The sequence below is a fragment of the Cupressus sempervirens genome, chromosome 7, assembly GCF_028749045.1.
Source record: "Cupressus sempervirens isolate cs-2001-9-10 chromosome 7, ASM2874904v1, whole genome shotgun sequence".
Lineage (NCBI taxonomy): Eukaryota > Viridiplantae > Streptophyta > Pinopsida > Cupressales > Cupressaceae > Cupressus > Cupressus sempervirens.
The window spans coordinates 569,933,043-569,959,368 of NC_143124.1; the positions used below are offsets into that span (position 1 = coordinate 569,933,043).

The 26,326-nt window shown below is 35.3% G+C and overlaps 1 pseudogene; it reads right to left on the reverse strand.

Moving 5' to 3' along the window:
- LOC149548031 (uncharacterized) overlaps positions 1-26,326 on the reverse strand; it is an 87,299-nt pseudogene that overhangs the window by 58,827 nt on the left and 2,146 nt on the right.

Below are 26,326 nucleotides of genomic sequence, written 5' to 3' on the forward strand. Positions count from 1 at the left end.
GAATTATCCACATGGATCAAATAGATTCATGATCAAGTTAAGGATACCTTAAACTAGAATACTACTAAGTACAAGGCACAAGTAGAAAAAAAGAAAAGATAGGTTTTCTTCAAGGTAGGAGATCAAGTTTGGGAATATTTGAACATGGCAAGGTAGCCAAAAGACAAACCAATTTATAGATGAGAAAAATTGGGCCATGTTAAATATTGCACAAATTTGGAGAGAATTCTTATGAAGTTTCATTACCTCTTAGAATATAAATCTCTCATATCTTTAATGTTGTCGATCTTACCCTTTTCAAAGGTAATGTAGGTACTAATGATGACATGTAGGATATTGATGAGATTCAGGCAGAATGGATCAAGGATCTACCACCTAGTCATCCAATTTATTTGGAGAATATTTTGGATTCTAAGGTGGTTAAGAAGACAAGGAAGAAGACCTATATAGACTATTTGGTCAAATGGAAGGGTCTCCCAAATATTGATGCTACATGGATGAATGAGGAATGCATATCAAAACATGGGACCTCTCTTCAAAAACTACTCTCAAGTGGGACTTGAGTTTTTAAAGTATGGGAGTATGATCCAAGAGCACCTATCTCCTCTATATAAGGCATCAAACCATTCCAAGGTCTTCATCAAACTTCACCCAAGGGTATTCATTCCTAAGGGCCATGCATAACATTTTCTAGTTATTTTAGTTGCTAATAAAACTTGAAATGTAAGGTCAACTCACCTTTGGTGTTTCATAAAACAATGGTTTTGACTATGGTCCATGGGAACATCTTATTCCTAGGTTAGGGTAGCTGTGTTTAAATGTTAGTTTCAATATTTTATGTCCTTAGGATCATTTAGAAAGGTCTTAGTAAGGGAAAAGCATGCTTAAGGCATACTTTGGAAAAAGTTGCATTTTACACAAAAACTTTCTTGACAACTTTTAAAAAGGTTGTCAACTTTTGTAATTCAAACTCCCAATGGTCAAAACCCTTTGAAAATTGGTTGGGATAGTTGGGAAATGTCTTCATATAGCCTTTATAGGTGGAGGTGGAGTGGAAGATAGAGAATTGTACTTGAGCATTTTTATTAATAAAAATCCCTAGTTTTCCTTGTAAAATATTGTAATTCAATAGTGTTTGGACTAGTACAAATTGGCACATGTGAATATTTTTCTAAGTTGGATTCCAATTTGAGTTAGAAGAATTATTCAATTGATTTTAGGCCTTCAAGTTTCTTGGATCAAAAGATATTGAAGGATCTCTGGTTGGTGCACCAAATTATTGTTTAACTTGGTAGTTTTTACAAAAATGTCCTAACCCGCAATTCCACCATTGGAATTCCTTTTTTCTCTAGGGAATAAAAGTTAGGACCATGTACTTAAAGATTCTAAAATATTGGAACATGGGGATTAGATCTATCATTTTTGCACTCAAGCCCTATGCCAAACATCTCTATGTGTTTGGTAATATCTAGAGTGATTTGATGAAGCAGTAGCACTTTGGGGGTAGATAAAACTAAAATAACTATAGATTATGGTCTCATATTGATCCCTTTAAGTATTCCAAAGGGTTTGGTGGCCCAAGCAACCACTTGTGTACTACTTCATGTTAGTCATTTCCCCCCAACAAAATTTGAATTTTCCTGGGTGACAACATGTCCAATGGTCAAGTTTGACTTGTTCAAATATAAATTGACATGTATGCATAATAGGAACATGATAAAAATCTTAGCATATTTTTTAATATATTCCTATGTCTATTCCAATGGCCCATAATCTTCATAGTTGTCAAATCTTCGAGAGATTGATGATTTTTGTATTTTCACATATTTTTGTTTCAAGGTCTTCAGCCAAAGCATGAATATGACAAGCCGTTGTATGTTAGGGTGGTAAAGGTTCATCAAGCTTAAGGTGTACTAGTTTCAATTTGATCTCCACTATCAAATTTTCCAAGATCAAAGGGTTGCCACTTTCTCTCTTTCTAAAGATGCAAGAAGTTTAAACAATGTGAGAAAGTGACATAATGTCATGTATCGTAGGTGGGTCTAGTCCATAATGAAAAGTATCAAATAAAGTACTGATATTGCAAGTTTTTAGCTGGTATATTTTCATTGGTTATTGATATAGAAACTTAAGAATGGTGTGTGTTAACCCTAATCATTAGATCTTTGGAGATGATCGTCATATTCTCACATTTTTAAGTTGCAAGGTCTTTAGCCATTACAAGAATACAATATGAGGACATGTGTCCTTGTAGGCTAGGTGGTGACACTAGAATAGAAAAGGATAATCAATGGTTGACAAGTTATAAGTTCCTAATAGGCCAAAGTCTAAACTATGTAGTTGGGCTTTAGTTATATTATGATCATTAGATGTGGAGAGATTGACGATCACTATATTCTCACATATTTAAGTTGCAAGGTCTTTAGCCATTGCAAGAATGTGACAAGCTATCATGTGTTTGGGTGGGCCCAATCTCTCAGTTCCTAATCTCATGGATCATGAGACTTAACTCAAATATGAATATATTTTTTTAGCTATTGAGCTGGAAAATATAAATGGCATATTTGACCAATGATATTATAGGAAAGGTATAGGTGGAGGGTGAATATTGTTGACTTACTATCTAATTTGGCATGTTGAGAAGGAAGTAAGCATCTCTTTAACGGTGAATCATGATCCTCTCAACCATATACCAATTTTTTCTAATATCCTCCATGTCTGGTAAATGAAAAGGATACTCCATCACCACCTTGAGTTATCCATCTACTCAACCATGCATTAATGGTCATTTTTTTTTTCTTCTTAGGGCTTTGTTTAGTGAAAGATATGTTTTCCTACATCTAGATGTACATCATGATCAGATTTTCCCCAAATTTGTAGTGATTTTTCTCTATAGCTTTAATGGTAGTGGTTGAGCTAAGCCTTAGGGTGGAAGCTATCTTAGTTATGCTTGAACTATAAAAGCAAGTTTTGTGATTCTCCTAAGGGTCAATTTTTTCTTTGACTCTATAGTATTGCATTCTATGCTCTTCTACTATAATTTCCTTTTTTCTATGAATGAATATATTTCTCTATTGTACCTCATTCTCCCATTAATATAAGTGTAGAGCCTTCTTTCCTTAGTTAGTGTATTGCTTCCATTCTTCAGTCTGTATAACAGTATCTATGTTGCCTTGAATTTTATAGAGTGAGATTCCTTTCTTGTAGCATTTCATTTGGTTCCTAATTTGTATGTGATTTTTGAGTTAATGCAAATGTTGAATTAATGTATCTTGAGATTATATTTATGAGCAGTGCATTATTAGGCAAAGATAAGACTAAACAAATTATTTTGGTGTATTGCCCCTTTAGATTAGATTAGGTAGTTTGATTTTCATGCATCTCCTTCTCCCTTTACCTCTCAAGAGTAGTTAGGTGCACTTTGATAGTAAGGAATCCTTCTATCTTCTCAAGTCTCTCTAGATATTTAATCTCATTGTTCAAGTCCCACAACTTGGAGATTATTTCCATGTTTCATAAGGTCACCTGAGAAGTAGTTCCTCAGGCAAGGGTGTAAACTTTTGTGACAACAATTTTTGGCACACTTGGTGGGACAATAATATTAAAGCATTATAATTCTATTGGTTCACTAGTGTCAAAGAAGAACTTCAAATATATGCTAAGAAGATAGTGCCACTCTTAGTATTCCAACCCTTTAAGAGGCTCTTTTTATAAGCACTTTGTGACTCTACTCCATCTCTATATTCTGGTTTGAGACCAAAGTTTCTTTGATTCATGCCCAAAGCTCATACAAGGGTTTATTCTAGAGATAATTTTTAGTATACTGAGCTTCCATTCTCAAATCCTAAAAGTAAAATAAATAGAATCTCTCTATCAAAAGTTAGGAGTATAGAAGTGGCACATACACCTACAAGATCTCTCTCTACCCCTCCTGTTGATAGATCACAGCCTAGGGTGCCATATTTCCATTTAAATATATCACTTTTCCATATGGCATAGCCTAGAGCCCATGATTTTGCCACCTTAAATGGTGGGTGTCCTCTCCTTATAGCCCAAAGACATGATATCCCATTGTCATCTCTTAAAAGTATACCTAATTTTATTGGTGAAACCTCCATCTCCCCTATAGAACATATTCAAGAAAATTTCTATAATATATATGGTATTATAGAGGATGATGTTTCTATTAGATGGCTAGCCTCATCACTAAAAGGAAAGGCCTTACAATGGTATAGGGTTTTACCACACAACTCTATTACTGATTAGAATGGGTTAGGAGCAAGACTTTGTAAACATTTTAGAGATAAGAGTGCTCACCTATCACTTTTAGAGCATCTAACAACTATTAAAAGAGTACCCCATGAACATATGACTGATTTCAATTATAGATTTAAGAAAATATGGGATAGAAAACCCATTGTAGCAAAGCCTACCCGTGGTAATGCCTTCTTGTATTACCTCAAAGCCTTTAATAGTGATATTGCTACCACAATGCAAACCATGGGATGAGATACTTTTCCTGCTACCTACAAAATTTCTAAAAGGGTAGAAAATATCTTGATACAAGGTGGGAAGTTAGTTCCAAGGCCTCGAATGCATTTCTTCCCTAACATTCCTAATCATTAGCCTATTGTAGCCCCCATTCCTACCACATCTACATGTCAACCTCTTGCAATAGCTCCAATAGCCTCTACATCTACTATTGAGTTAGGAGAGTTGAAGGCCCTGATGCAAAATATAGATAAGAAGTTGCAAATTTAGGATAAAAAGCAAGAAGATGGCCTCTTAATGATACAAAATGTGGGCAACAAAGTGGTGACTCTAGAAAGGAAACAAGCTCAAAGCAATAAGCCTCCCCAACTACAATATCAAGGTCCCATGCATAATAGGTCTCCAAATCAAAATCAAGGTGATGTTACATACAATTAGACTAGGCCTACTAGTAACATCCCTACTACAAATACAAATACAAATCCAAATAGGGCTTTGGTCCCTCAGAACAATCTAGCTCAAGATTAGGACTTTTGTCCTTGGCAAAATATTTCTTGGCACTAGCTACAAAAGATCAAGCAATAGGACAATAATATAGTGTTGGTTAGTCTATTGATGCTTCTCATCTATGGCAATAGGGTGATTGTTCTTTCATGAACCATTGACTAGAAGAACACTATCATGCTAATCATGATGGCATAGCTCATAATACTAGAAGAAAAAGAAGTGATACTAAAGATGTCATCCCTTCTCTACCCAATCAAGCTTCAACTTTAGGTGTTGCTCCTCACTTGCCAATGATGAATGCACAATCTAATGTTGCTCCCCAATAGAATAAAAACATAAGCAAAAAAGGTTTTGCTGAACCACAAGCTACTCAATTTCAGTCATCAGTCCCCATAGCACCCAAAGTTCCAACTAGAGAAATCAATACCCCCTTCAACATTATAGATCAAATGAAGAGGGCTACTATTAATTTCTTCATATGGGATGCTCCTGCTACTATACCATCATAGAGGAGGATGTTGCAATAGGAGTTAGACAACATAAAGGTCAAGGATCAATCACCTAGAGACAAAAATACAAGTTTTGTGCAGCCAACAAAAAAAGAAGAGATATGAAAGAGAAATAGACCTCCTTTTTATGTCTCTTTAATCATAGGAGATAAACTAGTCCATAATTACATGATTAATTCATGGGATGCTAGCTTTATAATGCTTAGAAGTGTAGCTGATCTTCTTGACATTAAGTATGAAACCATAGTTAGGGATGTTCTTTAGCTAAATGGTAGCTCTGTCAAAACTATAGGGATCCTTAAAGATGTGGAAATGGCCTTGCATGCATGCCCCAATTGCACTATCACTCAAGATATATCAATAGCTAAAATTGAACCATAATTTACCATTTGTGTTTCTAGGGATTTCATTGCATAAATAGGAGGTCATATTACAGTAGATTGGTCCTATATGTTCTTTAGAAAAAGGTCTTCCTTAAAGGAAGAACCTTTGGCCCTTCATCACATAGAGACTTACACTCCAAGCCCTATAAATAAAAATTGTAAAGAGGATGATAAATACATAACACATGATCATGCTACTTCCTAAGCAGAGGTGCTTGATTATCTCTTAGATGAATAGGCCACTACTTATCAATTTGATCCGATACAAGAAAATTTAGAGATAGACCTTAACACATACTACATATTGGAAAAGGTTACTCCTATTCTAGTATCATAAAGACACAAGAAGATATGGATAGATTATGGAGTATTTTTTTGATGGCTCAAGGAATAAGAATGGCTTTAGAGCTAGTGTGATGCTTATTTCCCCTATTTTGGAAAAGTTTTACTTCTCTTATAGACTCTAATTTAGTTACACCAACAACATAGTAGAATATGAATCATTGATTCAAGGCCTCCAATTTGCTCATAAGAAGGGAATTAAAGATCTAAGGGTCTTTGAAGATAAAGAGTTGGTCATTAATCAAGTGAGGAGCTAGAACATCACTAAGAATAATATGTTCAAACCATATAAGCATAGAGTTTGAGATTTTCTTGAGGGTTATCAAGCATTCAATATCCAAAGTGTCCCTAGAAGAGAAAATAAATAGGTTGATAGACTTGGAGCAATAGGTTCTCATTACAATGTACTAGAGCATGTTGAGGACAACAAAGAACAACACATTAGATTGGTTGTAAGACCTAATTTTCTAGACAACCACACCAATTGGAAGGTGTATGACTTTGATGTACAAATTATCAACTTCCTACAATGTGAGGTAGAATTCTCTAAGAGAAATCAATCCAGGCTACAAAATCAATATGGTGACTAGATTGTGAATCTCAATTCCAACAAGTTTCCAAAAGGTTTAATCACCTTAGAGAGTATCTTCAATCCCAATGATCAAGAAAGGGGAAAAGGCTCAAATGTGGCTGCAATTAAAGATGTTCACATATTAGTTGCCATTGCTGATGGGAAGACTCTCAATTTGGGAAAGCTATGCTTTGAGGTTGAAAAAGAATATTTTTTCATTTATGTCAATAATTCAATGATATATTTGCATGGATAAATGATGATTTAAAGGTTTTTGACAAAATTTATTTTCAACATACCATAAATTTGAGTAGTGATGCAAAATCTATTAGGCAAAAGAAAAAACCAACCAACCCTAAGATTGAGTGTATGATGAGAAAGGAGCTATCTAAGTTGATAGAGGATAATATTATTTTTCCTATTAAACATTCCTCTTGGGTAGCCAACCTTGTTCTTGTTAGGAAGAATGGAGAAATTAGATTATGTGTAGACTTTAGAGACTTGAATAGGGCTTCTCTTAGAGATCACCATCCCCTCCCTTCTATGGAATAAATCTTGTCCAGGGTTAGTGGTTCTGAAAGGTTTTCTTTCTTAGATGGGTTCTAAGGATATAACCAAGTGTTAGTCCAAGAGTTTGATAGATACAAGACTACTTTCACTACTAAATGGGGCACCTATGCCTATAGAAAGATGCCTTTTGGACTAACTAATGCAAGTTCTACCTTCCAAAAGGCAATGGAGGTGGCTTTCAAGAATATGATTGAGAAGTTTGTTCTGGTCTATCTGGATGACATAATAGTCAATCCCAATTTTGATAAGGATTTCACTCTCTATACCCTTGGAGGCAAGTCAAGTATATCAGTTGTCTTGACATAGTTGAATGATGCTAATGAAGAACAACCTATAGCCTTTTTTAGTGAAGGGATAAATTATTATGAGAATAAGTATAGTGATGTAGAAAACTAGGCCCTCTCTTTCATAAGAGCCTTAAAGAAATTCAAGCATCTATTATCACATAATAGGGTCCAGCTCCTAGTTTTGCATACAAGTGTAAAGGAGTTCCTCCTGAACAAGGATATCAATAAAAAAAGAGTTGGGTGGATCACCAAGGTCATGAAGTATTATGTAGATATCAAGATCACCAAGTTGGTAAGAGGTAAGGTACTATGTGAACATATGATCTCATCCCAGGAGCCAACTAAGGAGGTTTCTCTAGTTATAGAAGATGTGGGGCTAGAAATGGATGCAAATTTGAATAATTGGATACATGACATGAAAACCTTCTTATTGGGAGGAGGATACCCATAAGGATTATACTGGGCTAAAATAAGATAGTTTAGATTGTAGTCTGTTCCTTTTTCCCTAGTGGGCGGGATCCTTTTTAGAAGGGATATTAATGGAACCCTATTGAGATGCATTCACCCAGATCAAACTAATAGGATGATCAAATAATTTCATGATGGTCATGATGGTGTCCATTTCTCAACTAGAAAAATAGCCATAAAGATCATGAGAGCTGGTTATTATTAGCCAACTCTATTCCCTGACTATCGCAAAAATGTGAGAAATGTGTCTTCTTAATAGAAAAATAAAGATTAGCATGACCAACCCTTTCCTCAATGGGGTTTAGATTTTATTGGTCAAATAAACCTACCTTCCAATTTTGGTCACAAATAGATCTTAATTGCAACAAAATATTTTATAAGGTAGATAGAAGAAATAGTCCTGAATGATGCCACAAAGACTTTAGTGGTTGAATTCCTTGATGGAATTGTCACCAGGTTTGGTGTCCCTTCAACAATAATATCAGATAATGCTAAGTCTTTCATTGGGACCCATATTTTTTCTTGGGTAGTTGACCATGGTATCTATTTGAGTACTTCCTCAAATTGCTACCCCCAAGGCAATGGCTTAGCTAAGTCCTTTGACAAGAACCAATCAAAATCATGAAGAGGACTATTGAGGATAACCAGAGGTGTTGGCATTCAAAGTTGGAGATAACACTTTGGGTTGACAAAATTACACCTAAGAGAGTAGTAGGGAATTCACCTTTCATGCTATTATATGGAAGAGAGGTTAGGCTAGAGATCCTCTCTCTTGAATTAGCTCATGAGTTGGAGCTAGTTGAAGATGATGCCATGACAGTCAAGATGGTAGAACTAATGGAGTTAGAAGAAAAGAGACAATAGGCTATGAAAACATTTGAGATATAGGTCAAGAGAAGTATTGATAAGAAGACTAAGTTTAGGGTTTTCAAAGAGGGAAACCTTATTCTCAAGTGGGATGTAGACAAAGCAAGCCAGGAAAACATTCCAAATTCAATGCTATGTGGAGTGGCCCCTATGTTATTAGCAACTGCAAAGAGGCCAATCCTTTTTAGCTATGCTAGCCTAATGGTGATGTTATACCTATTCTATTCAATGGAATTTACCTCAAACCCTACTTCTCTAGAGAGAGTTAGAGGTTTTTGTATATAGTAAAGTAGATATTTTTTCAATCTTTTCTATCTTTCCAAGAAGTGCATGAACATAAGTTGTTTCCATATGAGATAGAAAGTTTTGAGTTTTACAGTTGTAGAGGAGGTAGGGTTTGTGGTTTTAGTGTGAAGACCCTAGTTTTTGTGACTCTATAGCTCAATGGATGCTTGTGGACCCTAATCTCATGCCTAGTATGTGTACACTTGAAAAGTGCACTCCTCTAAACCCTTCTATCCAAAGTTTTCCATTGATTGGAAAGCTTGAATTTCGGCTTAGAGCTCCCTAGTCATGGAGTGCAAGAGGTGTTGGAGTTGAGGAAAGCCAACTCCGAAGACACCAAGATCACCTGCATGCAAGAACCTATCAAAGAGAAGCCATAGAAGGGGAGAGCATGGAGCAAGGGCAAAAACCCTAAACAGACATGAGAGCCAAAAATGGAAACAAAATAAGAAATGTATTTACAATGAAATGACTTGATATTGTGATGTTGTTGTTAAAATACAATGAGAGAGAGCCCGAATATAAAGAGCTCATGGAAGCTTGTAGAACAAGCTGGAAGGTGGTAGAAGATAAGTGTGACAACTAGAAGGGAACAAACTCTCGTGTTGTCACCAAATAACCACAACATGCATTAAATATAAAATATTAAATAAATGCATGACCTAAGTAAGCTTAAGCAATAGAATAAATAATTAATAATTAATTATTTACTCTAACACCCCCCCTTAAGTGCAACCTAGGGAAATGCCTTAAGCTCACAAAGCTAAGATGAATGCATAATGGGTCCCGGCAACGAGGCCATGTTAGGTACCCATGTACAATGCAAGAAGAATGCAACCTCTGTAAGCGAGGAAAGAGAGAAAACCGCATGGGAAAAATCCTCCCCCAAAAAGAGGTAAGAACCTAGTGAAGAGCTGAAGAAGTCTCCAACTAGGGAAATTGTCCCCTAAAACAGGAACAAAGAGTGATCATGAAGAAGCAGCATCACTGAAGCAGGAAGAATCGCAAAATTTGCCAAACTGCTGATCTGAAGAACCTCCATGGAAGAAGAAGGCATGAACCGAGCATGTCTATATGGTAGATTATCCATTTCACCGAAATGCATAGGTAGCCAGCCACTGCAATCGCCTTGTACATAGGATCAACCACTGAATACATAGTTCATACTATCGAACCATTGAACCATGGATGCATTAGAACACAGCATAACCCCCCCTTAATGTAGATGGGGTGTGATGACAGGCAACTGAGAAGGTGAGCCAAATCTCTTGCAAATGAACCAAGAACGAGGAGAGAGGGAAAGAGGTACAGACACTGATAAAGACACGGTCTAACTGACTCTACATGGGGCTAATGTCGTGGAAGGGACACTCACTTGACAAAGGGAAAATGCCTAAAACAGCAAACAATAATCCCCCCCATGGTGCTTTATGAAAATAGTGCAAGTACACCTGACTCAAAACAACATTCATGACTCCCAGAATGCAAAAGTGACACTTTATCTCAGTGCGAAACAAAAAAGTGCTTCAAAAAGATAGCTACAATTATCATAACTGAAAAAGAGCTGAACCAAAAGAAAGTACAGCCGAAAAGAAAGCAAACCATGCCAGGAAAATGATCCTTGGGCCTAAAATACTCAAAATATTCACCATAGAGCAAAAATTCCAAAACTATGATAGAAAGAGCAGAGGCCAAAAACAAAGAAAAAGGACTACTTTTTTGAAAAGTACACACAACCAGATTTCCAGAAATATAAAGTTTTCAAAAAATTGACATGGGACGCAAAAGATATGCATGTCGGAGTCAAAAACAAGACTTCGGACTTCAACAGAAAAAATGAGCAATAAAAAAACCATCAAAACCAAAAAATACCTACACCAAAATCTTCGTCTCAGAACCAGCTTTCTGGTGCTTCTCTTAGATCAGAAAAATACCTCCGTATGCAAGAGTTATGGCCAACAAACCAAAGGTAGGTCCAAAAGTAATCAGGAGAGGTGCATGCAATGGCTGATGCAGAGCTGACGTCAGCAAGTCAGACGATTAAATTTGACGGTTTGGTGGCCGTCGCAGCAAAAAAGAGTGCCACATGGCATAGCCATGTGGCAGTACGGATGATGACGTGGCTAACGTGGCAGGGGTGATGTGGCAGGTCCATGTGGCAAGGTGCCACGTCGCGCCCAGGCCACGTGTCACCCCCACAATGGCTGCAATGGCGCTGACGCAACTGCGGAGCTGTCGGGCTGAGCAGAGGCGGCCAGGCTGGTGGAGCTACCGACGGAGGTGGCCGCAGGGTGGCTGATGAGGAGGAACCGCCGGTAGAGGGCGGAGGACGAGCGACGGCCGGGAGGAGGCCAAGCCGCGGCGGAGCGCGGGCGGCGCTGCCTGCTGCGGGCTGCGTGCAGGTGGCGCGGTGGTGGCCTGGCGGTGGCGCGGCGGCGGTGCGCTTAGAAAACACCTTTTTAAAAAAATTTTACACTCTGCGTCTGTACGATCCATACGGCAGCGACCCTGGAGGCTTCAAAAAATCTCCAAAAATGCCCTGTGACCAAAAATGACAAATTTCATATGAATCCTGACTGCAAATGGCCTTCCAGATCCAATGGTGATGTCCGTTTGGGCCCAAAGTGCTCTGAAATATGCTGATCCCCTAATTTGAAGAAAAATTGCATAAACAAACTAGGGTTTGTGACTTCAAATCACAGCTTCAAAATTTCTTCAACAAAGCTGCAGCAGGAAGGCTCTGATACCATGTTGGAGTTGAGGAAAGCCAACTCCAAAGATGCCAAGATCACCTGCATGCGAGAACCTATCAAAGAGAAGCCATAGAAGGGGAGAGCATGGAGCAAGGGCAAAAACCCTAAACGGACATGAGAGCCAAAAATGCAAACACAATAAGAAATGTATTTACAATGAAATGACTTGATATTGTCATGTTGTTGTTAAAATACAATGAGAGAGAGCCCAAATATAAAGAGCTCATGGAAGCTTGTAGAACAAGCTGGAAGGTGGTAGAAGATAAGTGTGACAACTAGAAGGGAACAAACTCCCGTGTTGTCACCAACTAATCACAACATGAATTAAATATAAAATATTAAATAAATGCATGACCTAAGTAAGCTTAAGCAATAGAATAAATAATTAATAATTAATTATTTACTCTAACAAGAGGCATACAAATGAACATAAGGAAAGATCTTAGCTTTGAGTAAGAGCAAGAATGCTAGTGTCAAATAACTCTTGATGCATGTAATGCAAGAATGCAACTATTCTAGAATGAGTTGCACAATGCAACTAATCTAAACAAATGAAAGTGTTACATCCATACTAACTAGACTATGTGATCTAAGATACTTGCAAAAATAACTACACTATATGAAAACTAAACTAAGATTCCATGTAACCAAATGCTATGGATGTAAGGAATGTAGACAAGAAAATGACATTCTCCACAAAATCTCTCAAGCATTCAAATGGAAATCCTACAGCATAATAATACTCAAGAGTGTGGATGGATCCTTTAAGGGGGAAAGCTTTAGCCCTTTTAAAGTCATATGGATGGTAGAGATCAAGATTGAGATGGTGGATAATCATTGGCTGAGTTCAAAAATGTGAGGGACCCATATGCACACAAGTCAACCAATAGAAAATAAGTTGACTCATCATATAAGAAAAAAAGTCTCACAAGCCTTTTCTTTTAATTGAAAATAGAAAAAGAACTTTATGTGTGCATTTTAAGTGGGTTAGAAGAATGGGGTCTTTTGTTTGATTAAAAAGGGATGTTATTTTAATCAAATAATGAACTTAGGATAGCATAGTCAAACTATAGGTTATAATCAAATTAATTGATTATTAGCAATTTGCACTAGGTAAATGATTAATAAAATTAGCCAAAATGCTGAGAAGAGGGCTAATAGTCTAGATGACCATTTTTAGCTGATTACATTTACCCCTCTTTGACTAATGTGTGATCAATCTAAGAACACATTACATCAAAGAAAATAAAATCCAAGTAGGCAGCAATAGATATAGATATCTTATTCTGAAGATTGAAATGTAGAAAGAGCTATCAAATCCCAAATGTATAGCCGAATAGTGATAGTACTAAACATTAGGAAAAGAAAGATGATGTCAGAATCCAAGAAGGATTCTAAAACCTAGAAATTAGATAGATCAAGAGCATGTGAAAAGATCAATCATATGCTCCTAAGAAATAGATAGCTATAGCAAGTGATGATAGAGTATTTCTGCCCCCTTGAGATTGAAATCAAAATGAGGTAAGGGGGATGAAGAAATGAGCTATATATGAATAAATCAAGATATAGCAATGTCCAAGATGATAGATAAATGATTAGAACCAAAGATTAACTATAAGAAACTAAAAGAATTCCCTAGTTTGACTAGAGTTGACGATGAAGGATAAAGCATAAAATTAGGTCAAATTGAGTAGAAAGGTGATTTTAGACATAAAAAGATCAATAGAAGTAGATATGAAGCATAGAAATGGTGAATAAATAAAGAAATGAAGATGCCCCAGTGATGATTCAGAGATTAGACCTCAAAAGGTCAGCTAACTACTTAGAAGAAGGTAGAATTTTAAAATGCAATTTTGACCATCAAGATGAACTTGGATTTCGATTTCGATCCTGAAAAATTTATCTAGGATGTCAAAATTATACAAGAGGTCAAAAGGTTATAGATATGATGATAGGATAGCAAAGAATAGAGATGAAGTGAAAGATCAAGAAGGTGAAAAGACATGATAAATAAGAAAGCAAAGAAAGATATGAAAGCAGTTAGCCGATATGTCTAAAAAAAAAAAGATGAAGCAAGAGCTCTCCCCATATGTATGAATGCAAGAATAAGCTAGAAAAATGAACCTATAATGCAAGATAATATGCAAAGTGGTTTACTAGCAAGGGATGCATAACATTTAGATTCTAATTTCATCATTGAGCACTTATTAGGGACATCATGAGATCATACAACCATCACTAGTATAACTATGAGGATATGAATATGATTGATATCAGATAGGTATGTGGAAATCAAATCTAAGAATTAAAGACATGTAAGTCGAGATAACTATGTGATTAGAATCCCTAAGTTTAGTATAGCAAGATTACACCTGTATCGAGGCATAATCACCAAGATAACCCTTGACTATGGTCTTGCAAAAATAGTCAAGGATGATACATTTATAAGTCAAAGTGTCAAATAGGAAAAGCATGAAATGCTTAAAACATTATATACCCACAAGCATAAATCAAGAAAATGTGCCCCATGCCCCCAGTCTTCTAGTCAATAACATCCTTGAGAGACTATTAGGGAGGGAACATATAGTAAAGAAATCATCATAAACAACACATAAAATAGATAAGGATCAACATAGCTCAATCATTTAAGTGTTTAAGTGAGTGTGCATAAGTTACTTGGCCATTTCTTCAAGACTTGATTTTGATAGTGAGAAATATCATGACACTGGAGACCATAGGTAAACTATCTGAAAAGTGTTGAGAAACACTTAATGTCAAAGTGGGGGTAGTATTAAGAAACATTGTTTTGTGAGTTGTCAAAGAAAACCCTAATGCACAAGAATACCACAATAAGATAAGCCATAGTGTCCCCAAGATGGATACAAGAAACAAATCCCATGCTATGAAATGTGTAACAAAATGGGTGATTGAGACAGATAGACATAGGCGCAAGGTTCTCAAGTAGTAGCTATTTCTAGGTTTTCACTACTTGGCAGATTTTTTTTAAAGAAAAATTTTCAAACTTTTTGTATTTTATTGAATTTTTTGAATTTTTGGTGATACATCAAAGCACCTATTGCTAGGTTTCCAATAGGATGATCATTTTTTCAAGACATTTTCTGATTTTTAGGATTTTTTAAGGATTTTTTAGCATGATTTAGATAATAATAGTTCTTAATAAAGATCACATAAATGTCCCAATGTCTAGAAAGGTGTAGATTATGGAATAGAAACCAAGTGGATGAGCAGACATGGGTAAGAAAGTAGTATGAAGCAAGTGAAAGTGATCCTCAAGGACACACTCTCAAGAGTACCCAAGCTAGGGAAAGATAACCATATAAAGTAGGTTTTGGATAAGTAATGGAAAAAATGAGCAAGATAGCATGTAGTATAGTGATGAAGACAACAAGTGAGATAGCATATGGCATAAGCAATGGAAGATAATAAGCGAGATAGCATGTAGGATAAGAAATGGAAGCTAATAGCATGAAAGCATATAGTCAAAAAGGAGTAGACATGTCAAGAGGCCTATGAGAACCATGTTTTTCTTTATAGTGATCAAGACCAAGGGGTCAAATAGATAGGATAGTGATGGGATAGAGCAATAAGAATAAAGCTCAAGATGGAGGCTATGAGTGAAAGAGAAAGCACAATAGAGAATTTTGTGGATAAGATAGCCAATATGCAAAGATATCTCAACATTTTCAAGATCAAAGAGAGAAGAGGGGATAGATGGATGGTGGAAGAATTATGCATGATGTATGTTTACTAGGTTTTCATCATGGTACTTATCTAAGGTGCCACAAGAAGTAGTTTTGACCATAGGATGAATTTTATTTCTCTTTAATTTTGCTATCAAGGTGCCACAAGAAGTGGTTTCCCTTTTTTTTCTATTTTTTCTATTTTTTTTGAATTTTTAGAAAGATCTCAAGCTTTGTCAATTTAGATAGTGGTTCCTATAGGAAGAATAAGTCATGATAAGTCAACACCACAGAAAGGTATGCTCAAAGATGATGATAGGGTGATGGAAGGGAGATAATAGTAGGAAGAGTATATGGAGGATAAGAGTTCATGTCTTGGAAGAACTAAACAAGCACGGATAGCAAGTAAATGTAATTTTTAGAGGATTTCATAAGGGTAGGTGAAAAAGTGGGCAAGATCAGCATTGACATATACCTTGAAGGGTGTTGGAATGATGGAGGAATTGTGTATGAAATAGCTTGAGGTTTAGATTTATGAGGTGCTAGGAGAATTTTAGAAGAAGATGGAGTGGAAGTCTTTGGAAGCTTGAATGTCAACTTTGATTTCTTTTCAATGTTCAAGTCTTTCAAGAAAGACTTGGGAATCCATATAGCTTTATATTTTTCTTTTTCTTTGAATGTTTGAGAGTTTATTTCTTCAATGATAGATTTAGGAACCCATATTTTCTTTGGTTTAGCTCTTTGAGTAGTGGACCTTTGCAGTCTCTTTTGTGCATTTTTCTTCTTAGCATTCACATGTCGATTGGATGGGACATAGTGATCTTAATTTTTCAATGGATTCTTATATTTCTTATGTTGAACATCCAAATTGCTTCCAAGAGACTTGGGATTTGTGGATGAATAAGGTTGATAAGACTAGTTTAGATGGATAGATGGGTGGAAATTCATCAAGGATGAGTGTCTTTTTTGATCTTGAGGTATGATGGGAGAGCTAGGGATAGAAAATGTAGGAGAAGAAGGAACATAAGGCCCTAGTATAGAAGGAAGGTTTGAAGGTTTTAGCTTTGATGGATAAGGACCAAGGATAGACTTAGGAGATGAAAATGGATAGTTGAAAGGGATATCAACATCTTTAGAGTGAGAAACATGGTCAAAGCCATCAATAGACTAATGAGTAGCTTTGATAGGAACAACATATTTAATAGGAGCACTTGAAGCTTGAGCACAATTTTGAAGTGGATATGGAGAAGTAGAACATGAGGGGGTGCTTTGATCTTAACAAGTAGCTTTGAATATCATAGGAAGAGAAATTTTCTCATAATTCTCAATAAGCTCAAGGAAGATAGTGGAAGTGGTGTATTCATCATATTTAGGAGATGGATAAGATATAGGAAGAGTGACATCTTGAAGGACACGAAAGGTTTCTTGATCTTGATCTTTCTTGACATTTATAACTTTTTCTATTTGAGAGTCCTCTTGACATGGAGCCACTTCTAAGGAAAAGGGAGAATGAAGAGTGAATGGAGTAGTGCTTGGAGAAGGCATAGTAGAGCATGAAGGTTGAGGATATTTAGGATTAGTAGCATGGAAAATCTTTGTAGCTAAGTGAAGGTTAGCTTGAGTTTATTTTAGAGGTAGCCCTTGAGGGTACACATATTGCATATGGAAAGCACTAGGTTCTTAGTTTGATGGAGGCATTTTGGAAATCTTTGAAGTTTTGAGAGATGCATGAATGTTGGGAGAAGTGGAAGATGTAATGGAGCCACTACTAGACATAGGGTAATCAATATAATCTTTCTCAAGAGAAGTATCTTCACCACATGAGTCACTAGAGGTTCCAAGATCAACAACCTCATCATCAATAAGATCTTGTACTTTATGTTTCAGCTCTATAAAATTAGAAGTAGCATGGTCATTAGATTGATGATAAGACAATTGATGTCTTGAAGTAGAGCATGTAGACCTAGAAGAAGAGGATGACCTTAAAGAATGTGATTCACATGCATGTAAATACCTTAAGGAATATTCATGTAATGATGCAATCTTATCCTCTAACCTTTTCTCAAGTTTAGACTTCATTTTTGTCATGTGCTTAGAGAGATGAAGGTAAGAAAGATCATTTGTCTCTTCTAATTCTTTGTATTGCACATATAGATCTTGAAACTCTTTAGTGGCATGGAGGATATCATGATCATCTAGATTTAGTTGAGGCTTGGTAGCACAAGCTTTGAATTCCATAGTGGTAGATAGATAATCAAGCATGAAGGAGACTAGAGGAAGCTAAGAAGGTGACACAAGATAACTTGATTTCCAAACTAGAGAGGTAGAGTATTCACTTGTCAATATAGTAGAGAGAGAGTAAAGTGAATTTTCAAGAAAGGTTTCCAAAAAATTTATAACACTAGTGACTCAATTCAAGAGCTAGGAAAGAAGCCAAATAGCTAAATAGATGGAGCAAGCAGGGTGACAAGTGAACAACTTTTCCAACCCAATAGTGTAGTCAAGAAATCAAGGTAACTATTTCAGCAAATAGATAACTAGCAAGCAGACATAGACCATGAAGATAGAAAGACCAAGAGAACTAAGACCAAAGAGCCACTTTAAGCATGTTCAAAAACTAGATACATAGAAAATCAAAGTCAAATGATGAAACTACCCTTAGTAAGAAACACAAGAAAATTTTTGCACTTGATGTTTTGACTTGGTTGACAAAGTTTGACAATAGTTGTTAGCATAGCAAGTTTTATGTTCAAAAGAAATTTCTTTCCAAGAGAGATAGTGACACATGGAGTACAATCTTCAAAAAATCAAGAAAGGGACAAAGCAACCTTGCATGATACAAGCATATGTGAAGTCTTAAAAGAAAGCCCTAGAACTATCATCATGTGAATGTTCCAAAGATTTCCACAGGTCAAGCACATTCAAGAATAGATCAAGCAATATCTACCTAAAAGTCATAGTTCATTACTCAACAACTTGGCCCATGCCTAATGCTCCTTTGCCTCAAACCAAGTGGTTTTTCATAAGAGATATTGGCTTTTTCATGGAAGTTCCATAAGCAGAACCAAAGGAACACATATGGTGAGTGTAAAATCTTGGGGTGATCTAGGTAGTCCACTAGGATCAATCCTTGCACCAAAAAGTTGAGAAGAAAAATAGAGTACATACTAACCTAGGGTGTTTAGAAAGGGCTTCCATTCATAATGTTCCTCTTGCACCCAATTAAGGGATACCCAACATTGCAGTGGGTAATAAACCTGGTGGTCACAAGAGCACCTTAAGCATTCTTTCCTAATGATCTCCTTATAGTTAATATCCCATAAGTTATCACACTAAGAAAAGATAAAAACTATGTCTACCAAGGTTTTGTGTCCTTGATAGCCTTGATTTTATAGTGGGTTGGAAGAGCCAGGTAATTTTTTTATCCCCACTTGGGTCATTCCTCTCAGGTTGTCTAAGAGCAGGCCCTCTAAAGGATCCTAACTACCACAAAATGGATCCACTCTCAAGGGTCAAGATTTTTGATTCACCACAAAGGTGAAGAGCATACTCTCCTATCTTGATTGCTTCCCCCAAACACACCAAGAAGATTCAATTACCCCCTTGCTTTCAAAATCCAAAGGTGGGTCAAGATTTCTAATTCACCACAAGGGTGAAGAGTATGCTCTCCTATCACCAAGGAATCTTAATTGAAAGTTTAATGTGCCTAAAAAAAATGAACAACTAGTAGATGCTGCACATGAAATTAAAAAAAAACAAGCAAGTTTGGGTTTTTATGCATTGGACACCCCTGCAAGCAATTGTTAGTAGCCCTTGTGCATTTGAAGCTTTGACATGTGCTCTTTTTAGCAATGAAAATGAGAAACTCCCTACAAAGAAACCAAGGTTAGGGCATGATAACCAAGTAAGACCTAAAAAAAAAGTGGTTAGTTTCCTCAAAGATTCAAGTTATCTTCCAACCAAGTGTATGCAAAGAAAGTGCAAGTTAATCACAAATATTCTCATTTCTACTCTTTATTTTTGACCTAGTCAACAAGATTAAATTTTTTTCCTATGATTTAAAATCCAAAAATAGAAATGAAAAGAAGAGATCCCTACTAAAAATCAGAGCGCTTTCCAAAAATGCAAGAAATTCAAGAAAATCTCTTCATTTGTGCTCTAGGGACCATTTTATCAAAACAAACCAGATTTATCAAATCGAGCTTTTGATCCTTAATATGACCTCAAAATTCAAAAAAAAAGCAAGTACCTCTTGTAGAATTTAAAAATATTTTTGAAAATGAAATTTTTTTTGAAAAAGTCACTGATTTACTACCAGAAACAACTTTTTATGAAAAATAAAAAAAAATTCATAACTAATGCAAATCAAGTCAAAATGATCTAAAAATTGGATTGAGACATCTTGGACACATAGTCAACTTGAAAAAATAAATTTATAACCAAACCTAAAGTGGTTTAGGAGATATGATCAAATCTATAAAAACTTAGGGTGTTGGCCTTCAAACCAATCTGCATATGGGTTAGCCTTAAAACCAAAGTGAGAACTTCTACAAAACCACTTGATTAGATCCAATATGCTGCTATAAAAAATTGAAAATGAGAAATGAAAGAAAATGAAGCTAAAAAATTGATTCAACCTCCATGGTGGGCACCAAAAATGTACACTCGAAAAGTGCACTCCTCTAAACCCTTCTATCCAAGGTTTTCCATTGATTGGAAAGCTTGAATGTTGGCTTAGAGCTCCTTAGTCATGGAGTGCAAGAGCCATACAAATAAGCATAAGGAAAGCTCTTAGCTAAGCATTAGGAATGCAACCCTTGCTAGATTCTTTGAGCAAGAGCAAGAATGCTAGTGTCAAATAACTCTTGATGCATGTAATGTAAGAACAAAACTATGCTAGAATGAGATGCACAATGCAACTAAGATAAATAAATGAAAGTGTTACATCCATACTAATTAGACTATGTGATCTAAGCTACTTGCAAAATGAACTACATTATATGAAAACTAAACTAGGATGCCATGTAACCAAATGCTATTGATGAAAGGACTATGGACAAGAAAATGATATTCTCCACAAAAGCTCTCAAGCATTCAAATGAAAATCCTATAGCATAACAATACTCAAGAGTGTGGATGGATCCTTTGAGGGGGAAGTCTCCCTCCCTTTTAGAGCCATACAGATGGTAGAGATCAAGATTGAGATGGTGGATAATCAATGGTTGAGTTCAAAAATGGGAGGGATCCATGTGCACACACAAGTCAACCAATATAAAATAAGTTGATTCATCATATAAGACAAAAAGTCTAACAAGCCTTTTCTTTTAATTGCAAAATAGGAAAAGAACTTTATGTGTGCACTTTAAGTGGGTTAGAAGAATGGGATCTTTTGTTTAATTAAAAGGGGACATGTTCTTTTAATCAAATAATGAACTTAGGATAGCATAGTAAAACTATAGGTTATAATCAAATTAATTGATTATTAGCAATTTGGTCTAGGTAAATGATTAATTAAATTAGCCAAAATGCTAAGAAGGGGGCTAATAGAATAGATGACCATTTTTAGGTGGTTACAGTAGGCAAGAATCCCCTTGAGTCACCAAAATTGTTAGTCATTTTTTCCCCTTGCCAAAATTTGAATTTTCCTAGGAGGCAACATGTCCAATGGTCAAGTTTGACTTGTCCAAATATAAATCAACATGCATGCATAATAGGAACACGAAAAAAACCTTAACATATTTTTTATATATTCTAGGGGCCCACTATCTTCACATTCATCAAATCTTGGAGAGATTGATGATTGTTTTATTCTTTCATATTTAAGTTACAAGGTCTTTAGCCAAATTGAGAATACAAGGAGTTGTCACATGTCAAGGTAGGCTAGGTTCATAAAGTTCAAGGTGGACTAGTTTTAGTTTGATCTCCATTGTCAGAATTTCCAAGATCAAAGGGTTATTGATTTCTTACTTTCTAAAGATGCAAGAGGTGTAAACAAATGAGAAAGAGGCATAATTCCATGTATCAAAATGGGTCCAGTCCATAACACAAAGTATCAAAGGAAGTACTACTATTATAGGTTTCTAGCAAGTAGATATTCATTGGTCATTGATATAGAGACATAAGAATGGTGTGCATTACCCCTAATCATTAGATCTTGGGAGATCAGTCATTTTCATATTCTCACATATTTAAGTTGCAAGGTTGTTAGCCATTATGAGAATTTAATGTGGGGACATGTGTCCTTATAGGCCCAGGTGGTGATGCTAGAACATAAAAGTATAATTAATGGTTGATAGGTTGGCAATTCCTAATTGGCCAAAGTCTAAACTACGCATTTCAACTTCAGTTATATTATGATCATTGGATCTAGAGAGATCAACTATAGTCATATTCTTGCATATTTAAGTTGCAAGGTCTTTAGCTAGTATGGGAATGTGATGAGATGTCATGTGTCTAGGTGGGCCCAATCTCTTAGTTCCTATTGTCATAGGAACATGAGACTTAAGTCAAATACGATGAGACTTTTTGACATTCTAATCTAGAAAATCTAAATGACATTTTTGACAAATGATATTGCAAGTAAGGTACAAGTGGAGGCTAAATATTGTTGACTTACTATCTGATTTGGTGTGTTGAGAAGGAAGCAAGCAACTCTTTAATGGTGAATCATGATCTTCTCAATCGTCTACCACCCTTTTTTTGACATCCTCCACATCTTGTAAATGAAAAGGATACTCAATCACCACCTTGAGTTATCCATCTACTCAAACATGCATTAATGACCATTTTTTCTATCTTCTTAGGGCTATGTTTAGTGAAACATATGTTTTCCTACATCTAGATTTGTATCACGATCAAATTTTCCTTAGATTTGTAGTAATTGTTCTCTGTAGCTTTAATGGTAGTGGTTGAGCTAAGCCTTAGGGAAGAAGCTATCTCAATTATGCTTGAACTATAATATAAATTTGTGTGACTCTTCCAAGGGTCAGCATTTTCTCTAATTTTATAGTATTTCATTATGTACTCTACTATTGTAGTTTCCTTTTGTTTATGAATGAATATATTTATTTGTTATACCTCACTCTCCCATTAATATCAGTACAAAACCTTCTTTCCTTAGTTACTGTATCTCTTCCAATCTTCATTGTGCATAATAGTATCTATTTTTCCTTGAATGTTATAGAGTGAAGTTCCTTCCTTGTAGCATTTCATTTGGTTCTTGATCTACATGTGATTGTTGAGTTAATGCAAAGGCTGAATCAATGTATCTTGAGATTATATTGATGATTAGTGCATTGTTAGGTATAGATAAGACCAAATAAACTATTTTGGTGTATCACCCCTTGAGGTTAAATTAGGTAGTTTGATTTTCATGCATCTCCTTCTCTCTTTTCCTCTCAAGAGTAGTTAGGTGCACCCTGATAGTAAGGAAGTCAACATTCTTCAAAGACTCAATCTCATTGTTCAAGTCCCAAAACTTGGAGATTGTTTCCATGTTTCAAAAGGTCACCTAAGAAGTAGTTCCTTAGGCAAGGGTGCAAAATTTTGTGACAAAACTTCCTTTGTGAACCTAGTCATTATGCCTAAATTTGGAAAGTTGCCACATTTTTGGTAAGGGAGTTACCTAATAAATCTAGAGTTTGAAAGTTTAGAACCTAAATCTTTGTCCAAAAAGGTATCCATATATGTGGATTATTTCTTGGATCCTTTGGAATATTTTAAAAATAATCCCCTTTTCCTCATTGATAGGGCTAATTGGGGCTCCTATGCCTAAAAGGAAATATTGCAATTTTTGGTCTTTTGGAACAAGATGATCCAACCAAACCCACTAGTTTGAATTTTTTGGATGTAAGGAACCTTTCCACTCCCCTATCACCTCATAGGTTTCATTTTCAAGAAAACACCTCCTATTAGAAATTTTGTACTTTAGGACCTAGCTGTGCAACTTTAAGTATCTAGGTCATGTTTGTGAGTAAGTGTGTTGTGAAGGTGTATATCCCTCTCTTGATTCTAATTTGGAGTGTTTGAAGTGTATCAAGGCCACACCACATCATTACTTCTGATTAAGGAAGAGCTCTACATTACTAAGCTTGACCAAGTGAATAATTGGTGCCAAACAATGTTAGTGCAAGCTGAGTAGAAAATTAGTTAGTGCCAAGTGAATGCAGTGTAAGACGAGTAAATTTTCGTATGTGCTGAGTGACCTATTAGTGGATGTCAAGAAACATAGTGCATCTCAAGTGAGGTTAGTTAAGGCTGAGTCACAACATTATGAGTTAGATCATGAATTTGATAAATCTAAGTCAACAAAGTTTATTTCTTGGATTATGTGAACTATGTGGAAGATAGGCTTGATGAGAGAGAGGCACAAAATTCAAGGTAATTTTTTTTAAGGAGAATTCAAGGAGGATTGAGAAGGAAGTTTCTATAGGGATAAAAATGGAAAAGAGGGGAGATTCAATGAATTTGACCTAAACCTAGAATGGATGATTTTGGTTGCGTGGAAAAATACCTAAATTCTCTTTATAAGGGGATACAAGGCTTGAAGCAACGACTAGCATGTTTGAGAACCCAAGAAAGACAAGGAGTCTAGGGTGTCGCTTCATATGGTGGCCAAGTTATAGAGTCTAAAATTAGCATGCAAAGCTAGAAGGCTTAAGAGGATGAATGCTTCAAGGGTGAACAAAATGTTAGAGCTGAAGTAAATGAAGTCAAGAAGAATGTAAGACTAAGAAAGAGATATGTAATCTAGAAGTGAGTTATGATTTATTATTATATCAAATCCTTACTATTACTATCTTATCATTGCATCATTTTAGGATAAATCCTTTGGATCAAGGTTGACCTAATAGTCATTTGTAAATCCTTTAACTGGGTGAAATTCTAATAGAATGGTCTAAAGTCCTCTAAAAAGGCTCACTCCTAATAGGGTGATTGAAATCCTTTAACCAAGTCAAATTTAACAATGTCTATTGAAACCTTTAATAGGGTTCGCCTTTCATAGGACATCACTTTAGAAGAGTGAGAATTAGTAGCATGTTATTGGTGGTTTTTCCCAAATTGGGTTCCCACATAAAATCCTTGTATCATATGTATGAATGATTTTGTTATGTTTCATGTTTACATTTCTACAAAGTGATTTTGACCTAGGATAATAATCTACAAGTTTAAGTTTTGAATGATCTAATGGATGCATGCAAGGAACATAATAAGGAGATATATGTATGAGTTTTGTTAAGCACTGAAAAGTTTTATTGGGAGTTTTGGACCTTGGATAACTAATTCACCCCCCTCTCACTTATTATAAACTATTCCAATAGAGATAAGACATTACCACTGCAATATACACTATTAACATAGTTAAATTATACAAGGAACTAGTAAGAAACCTTATGAACTTTGGTTTGGACATACACCTATAATGAAATACTTTAGAATCTTTGGAAGGAAATGACATATCAAGAGAGTAGATGACACAAGAAAATGTAAAAGTTGATGAGAAGTTAAAGATATAGGAAAGTGTTATTGATTATGATTCAAATAATGAAGATAGTACAAGTCAAATGCCAAATAATTAAAATTTGGGATAGGAACATCTATATATAATGGAAAATGATATACATATATAGATTGAGGAACCTAAAGAAGAAAAAAGGATACAAAAGTATGTTGTAAGGAATCACCAAGACGAATAGATAATTAACAATGTCAATAGAGAAGTAATTAGTAGAAACAAGATAAGAGAGGAAATATGTTTGATATAATAGGTTGAACCAAAAACTACATATGAAGCATGTAAAGATGAATACTAGATAAAAAAAATATGAGATAACTTTATCAAATAGAGAAGAAAAAGACTTGGGAATTAGTCCTTAGACCAAGAAATAATAATTTTATTGGTAGTACATGGGTTTTCAAGAACACAATGAATGAGAAGGGTGAAGTATTAAGGAAAAAAGGTTGGTATGCAAAGGTTACTCAGAAAAAAGAAGTAATTGATTTTGAAGAATTTTTTCCCTTATTGTAAGATTGGAAGTATTAAGAATGTTCTTCGAATATACATCTAACAAAAAATCAAAAGTATATCATATGGATGTTAAGTTAGTGTTTTTGAATTGAGATCTTGGGAAAAAAGTCTACATTGAACAACACGATGGTTTTCCACTCACAAAAGACAAAAACATGGTTTAAAAATTGAAGAAAGAATTGCATGGACTCAAATAAACACCTAGAGAATAGTATGTGAGATTGGATAGACATCTACTAAGATTTAATTTATATAAATGTAATATAGAAAATAACATGTACTTAATGAAAAATTTAAATATATTATTGATCATTGTTATATTTTTTGATGATATTAATTTAGGAGGCAATGATGAGGCTAGTCAAATATTTTTTGAAGAAATGAATAACATGTTCAAAATTTCTATGATAAGTAAAATAAAATACTTCTTTCTATTATAATAACTAAGAGTAAAGATGAAATTTTCAATTTAAAAACCAACTATCTCAAGGATCTTTTAACAATATTTAGATAGGAGATTTGAAGACCATTTGATATACCTACGGTTACATGATGTAAACTATTA